This window comes from Filicampus tigris, chromosome 12 (genome assembly GCF_054856515.1).
Source record: "Filicampus tigris isolate MCC_2025a chromosome 12, RoL_Ftig_1.0, whole genome shotgun sequence".
Lineage (NCBI taxonomy): Eukaryota > Metazoa > Chordata > Actinopteri > Syngnathiformes > Syngnathidae > Filicampus > Filicampus tigris.
The window spans coordinates 17,851,369-17,857,441 of NC_141228.1; the positions used below are offsets into that span (position 1 = coordinate 17,851,369).

At 41.1% G+C, this 6,073-nt stretch overlaps 1 long non-coding RNA gene across 1 annotated transcript; it reads left to right on the forward strand.

Annotated features, from left to right (window-relative positions):
• The first annotated feature begins 1,122 nt into the window (after positions 1 to 1,122).
• On the forward strand, positions 1,123 to 4,550 carry LOC147138838 (uncharacterized). Its single transcript, XR_015088978.1, has 3 exons — positions 1,123 to 1,695; positions 1,798 to 1,912; positions 2,017 to 4,550. It is a non-coding gene; the product is annotated as an uncharacterized LOC147138838 (long non-coding RNA).
• Positions 4,551 to 6,073: the final 1,523 nt, after the last annotated feature.

Here is a 6,073-nt window from a genome sequence, read left to right on the forward strand (position 1 = left end):
ATCATAATAATAACCATACTAACATAATCACACAGGCAATATATCAAAGATTGCGCTTATGATTCAAATATTTATGGTATAAACATTACCCATAATTATTATTATCATTCCATTATTTATTCATGTATTCGCATTTAAAAATAATAGCATTTATCTTGGAATGTTTAACAACTATTAGTTATTTATTGATTGAAATGTAACTGGGCCATTTGAGCACGTATCCAAAATGAGTTCCCCGTCAAACTCTTGTTAAATTACTTATTTATGATCATGTGATCATTCCCTTTCCCGTCTGTCCCTTACGGAAATGACAGCCATCCACATCTCCAACTTCCTGCACATCAAAGTGTTTGGCGAGGTCCAAACTTTTTTTTGCGAGTGACACTGATCCCTTCCCACCTTCCCGTCGGTGAAGAAAAAAAAAGGTTCCATCCGCTCTTCGTGTGTCATTGTCAGCTCGCCTCTGGAAAGCTGTCAAAAAAAAACCCCTACTCGTCTACCATTACGGCTCGCCTCATCATACGTGTTCTGCTCTTAAGCCGCTTTGCTGCTGAAACACTGAGCTTCGAAGCTCATCTGATGTGAATGCCGTGTTCTTTGAGCTCAAGCCAGCGTGTGAATCGCAGTTCAAAACATTATCAGCTTGGCGACCTCTTTTTTATTCCCCGCCGATTTCACATTTTTGTAATATAATAATATAGAGATACTGCATTTTGAATTTTAACTGACTCGAACACGCAGGTGCTCAACTTTAGAGGTGAAACTCAAATCCTTTTTTTTGTTTTTGTTTTTACATGTATATTAAGCTTATTGAAGGCTGAATGTTTCAAAAAACACACCTATGTTAACTTCATTTCAGACTTTAGCTTGTCATTGATGCTTACCAAAACAAGTACTGTATTTTTCGAACCGTTATGGGCATCGTATTATTCGGCGCTATATCAACGAACTAATACATTTTCATACATTAGGCGCACCCGGTTTATAAGGCTCATTATCTTTGAGAAGCATTGTATGTCAACCAATTTATTCTATAAAGTAATTGTACCATAATGTTTATTTGATACCTTTAGCGCTATTATGCTAGTTTCACACCGGACCCAAAATATCGGGTAACGCCGCGTGTTGTTTACCATTCAACTACTCGAGGGTTGCTTCAAGCAGAGACAGACGAGTTTGAACATTGAGTCAATCTGGTGACCGGTGGTTGTGTTATTACTTTGGCTAATGCTAAATGCTATCTCGGCTGAGAGTTCAACAGCGGTCAATGCACTCACCATTATCTAACCTTTCTTTGCTCCGTCCCGGCAGCTATTGGAAGCTGACTGTGTAGTTTACCTTGGGGTCCCCACATTGTAACATTGGAAACGCGTCGCCAGAAACGCAGCATTGGGCTAGTGGTAGTTCTAGTTGCAGTATGACGAAAAACATGGACGCCTGCTAGATAGATACGGATGACAATGAGTGGGCGAACGCAATAGGAAGGAATTTGAATGACGGACCGAAATGCCGACGTCCTTACGTAAGGCGCATCGTGATACAAGGCACACTGTCGATTTTTGAGGAGATTAAAGCATGTTACATCCGTCGGCAACTGTAATTGTCTTTGATGTTTACAAAACCCGTTTTACTGCAATTTCATTCAAGGCTGATGGCTTTAAAATGTTTTTGGTTTCAACGCACACGGCCAAATTAGTAGGTTCCACTCTATCTGGACATGGATATGCTTTGTCGTGATTTATCGGCCAGCATTTCAGGCCTCACCTAATGATTGGTTGTTGTTGTTGTTTTTAACAGCGCCGTCCATCAGTCACATGCAGAGACTTGTGATTCGCCATTTATTTAACACGCGTGCTTAACAGATCTCGGCGACGACAACTGCGGGAGGATATGAACCGGCTGCTTGCGCGAGGTCTGATTTTGATCAAGGCCGCCGTCTCATCCTTACTGACGTGTCACCCGTGAAAATAAGCCAATTTAGTTATGACATAGTCTCTTGTCTTTGTGCGCCGGCAGCATTTTGTCCCACAAATTGGAGATGGCGAGCGCAGGCAACACGGAGGAGGAACATCACTCTGCGGGCAATCCGAGGACAACTTCTAATGCAAGAGATGCATCAAGCGTTCGCATGAGAGAGACTGCGTTACAGGTGTCAGCATATTTGTAGCTACTTGCTTGCTTGCTACTTGTCATCTTTGATGTTTTCCAAAACATTTCGATCAGGTCTTTGAAGATTGCCTTTGATGTCAACATAAACAATAAGTGAAGACTAATTTGTCTTTGATGTTCACAAAACGCGTACGTTACGTTAATTGAAATTCTTATTGTCTTTGTTGTCTACAAAAACATGAATTTAAGACTAAATTGTCGTCATTTTCAAAAAAAAACCACGCGTTAGCTTCTTTGAAGACTCTCCATTGCCTTTGATGCCTACAAAAACAAATTGAGGGCTAAATTGACTTTGAAGTTCACAGAACATGTATGTTTGGTTAATTGAAGCTAATTGGGCCTGTTTTCGTAATCGGGGCACCCGTGCTCTTGGCGTAAAAACCGGCGCATTTTCATTTTCATGCGGGCGCAAGTCTGTTTACCTTGTTGGGGAATTTGACAGACCATGTTGCGGCGGACGGAGCTAGCGCCCCCAGCGCATCTGACCATTTGGTGACAGAACATGGACTGCAATCAGAGTAAAAACGAGCGCATTTTCATTTGCGTGCCATGGCAAGTCCAGTGTTGCGTGTTTGTGAATTTGATAAAGTGCTCGATGCCTCATTATGCATGCCGGCTTATTCGATCGCACGTCCCCGGCGCGTCTGACCAAAAGTAGACTACCTTTTAGATTAACTAATAGCAGGTAGGTGTTGTAATGCGATTTGGGTGAATTTGATTGAGGCACAGGCAGACCGAATCTGAGCTCCCCACACTTGTCTTGTGCATGTCATCATATTTCATTCATAAATAGGACAACAGCGTGGGATAATTCCTCTGAATCGCAGAAATCAATTGAACGAATTATGATTATCGTCTTTAAAATATTTTTAGTGGCACCCCCGATGTATGTTACAGTACATTTATTACAAAATGATCAACAAAGCCATGCATGTTAGATTTATTGATGACCAAATATTCTTCACTACTTTACAAAAACATCTATATTACGTTCACTTAAGCCTCCACATTATTTTTCATATTTACAAATTGTTAGCTTTATTTATGACTTTGTGGTCTTTAGTGCTTATAAAAGCATGTTGGTTTCAGTGAAACTAATAGTCTCTGACGTCAGCAAACCCGTGTTTACAAAATGCGTCAGGTTCACTACTTTGTTTTGGATGTTTTAAAGCATGTGCAGTGTGTTAAGATCACGAAAGACATTTCAGGGATATTGAGGACTGAAAAACGAAATATTGTTTAAAATAATCACCACGGATTCTACTTGAAGGCAAAACATCATCTGAGAAACTGTTGCTTGCTTCAGCGCCGCTGTTTTGGTGAGCAACAGAGGTCGGATGGGCTCACCATTTAGACTAACGTTTGTGTGTGAACAAAAGCATCTATGAACTGGGGTCCCTTTTCCCGATTGGAAAATAGCGGCGTCGAATTGGGGAAGGTTTTTACGTGTTTGCCATCTACTTTGTAACTCAAATTACTAAGCAATGCCAAACGTGTCTGTCTTTGTTGCTGGCTTATGTAAGAAGCCTTCAGAAAGGTCTTCAACCCGGCCCTCCGACACCTGACGGGCAGCCTTGTGCGACATGGCGGCATTAGCAGCGTTTCATTGTCCCGCGGGTCAAGTGAGGTTGAGGTGAAATGATCTTTACATCGACCAAGAGATACCTGAGACACCGATAATAGGACTCTGCCCTAAATGCCTTCAAAACCTGCTCCAACTGGCGATATTAAAGGGCGCCGGGATTTGACGCATCTTGTCTGTCGATGTGATAGCAAATTCAATGAGTCACTCAAAGTAGTCAGTACCTTGAGCCTTATCTTAATCGTACACAGTCTGTTTGGAGGTGATTTTGTTTTGTGAGGCTGGCTAAAATAACAAACTCAATGTGCTTATCGCCTTCAACAAACGAGCCACAGACATCAATACAGCAACTGTTGTTGATTTGGGAATTTGTGTATGCATTCATTGCTTGCAAACTATTCCGCCAGATTATTGACGCTTTTACCTCACATGTTGTCACAGTGCTAATTCCTGCATCAAGTTATCAATATATGACACGATTGTATTGAGATAAAAGCCATGCGATACAGTACCTTATTGATATTTTGTCTCCACCACTAATGACCATGTTTGTGATCAATCAGAACATATTACTCCAGTTTTAAAGGCTTTACATTGACTCCTGGAATAGATTCAGAAATTCTGTTTTTAAAAAAGGTACCAGTGTTTTAGATGAACTATAAAATGTAAGTCATTGTAGTGATGCATCGGAATCGAATCGGCCTCTGAATCGGAAATGAATCGAATTGTGGGCCTCTGAATAGGAATCGGATTGAATCGAATCATGGGCCTCTGAATGGGAATCGGATTGAATCGTGAGGTACCCATAGATTCCCACCCCTAATATATATATATATATATATATATATATATATATATATATATATATATATATATATATATATATATGTATGTATGTGTGTGTGTGTGTGTGTGTTAGTGAACAAATACTTCTGTAACAAAGAAAATTATGCACTACAGCATCTTATTGATATTGTCACAAACAGATACAAACAAAGCTGCTTCTATTTGATGTCTTATTGTCAATAATGTGTCATAAGAGATAATAATAGAATACAGCACCGACTTCCTTTTTGTCCTTGCTTCAGTAGTGCTTGGAAAAGTCAGATGAGTTGAGTTGAGCGCATTCAGATGATAAAAGCATAATGTATCATTTTCAAGTGTAACTTGACTCCATTCAGGCGAGCGCAGTTTTGACCACCCACGTCGACAAATCACCCGCCGCCGGCACGGCATAATTCAATAGGCCGCTGTACTGCAATTCCTTTTCGCCCCTTCCTTAATCTGGTGATGTTTCCACGGTCGTCGAGGCAACGAAGCACCTCGGAAATTTTTGGAGTTCATCATCCTACGCAAATCTCCCGGCGTCGCTGTGCCTTGTGCGGCTTCGGCGCGAGTGTAGGAGGTGAAGATGTACAGTTTTGCATATGATTTGGAAAAGGTGACGTACACAACTGCTTCATTGAAACACTTAACAGCCGTGCATTTTTAGAAAGTGATTAGCCTGTGGAAAGTGGAGCCCGTGCCGGATCACATTACTGACACAAATCATCACACTGAGTCAACTTACACGTCGCATGTTTTTTTAAATAGCAAAGGCAATTTAGAGCCTTCAAATGAACTTTGCATGTTTTTGAATAGAGCAAAGGAATTCAACGTCTCAAAGTATATTCAATATCAATGTTTTGCTTAAACATCAATTAACCCAACATGCATGTTTATGCTAACAGCACCAAAATGCTGGATTGAATCGCTCTGCCAGGCCTCCGCGACAACAGTCTTCAGTTCCTGCTTGTTTTTGGGGCCTTTTCCCTTCACTTTTGTCCTCAGAATGTCAACTGCATACTCAATCGGATTTAGGTCAGGTGTTGGACTAGGCCATTGCATAACATTCCACCTCTGCTTTAAAAAAAAACAAAAAACTCTGGTTGCTTTCGAAGTATGTTTCGGGTTATTGTCCACCTGCACTGTGAAGCGCCGTCCAATGAGTTCTGAAGCATTTGGTTGATTATGATCTGATCATGTTGCCTGAAACACTGAAAGCGCAAGTCAACCTAAACGTATTTTCTTTTTCAAGATTATGTTCCCAGCAGGCCCACTAGTTGAAACACGGCATTTTGATTCATTTTGCGTCACGGCTCGGATTCAGAAAACAGGTCAGCCGTGATTGGTCGTTGTGAGCAGTTGTGATGTCGACAGAAGTGACAAAATGGCCGCCCCCGGAGATGGCTAAAAACGAGTGCATTTTGCTGCTTAACTTATATTCCACAAAGGCAAAATTAATCAGAATGCCTTGTCTCAACTAGTGGGCCTGCTGGGGAC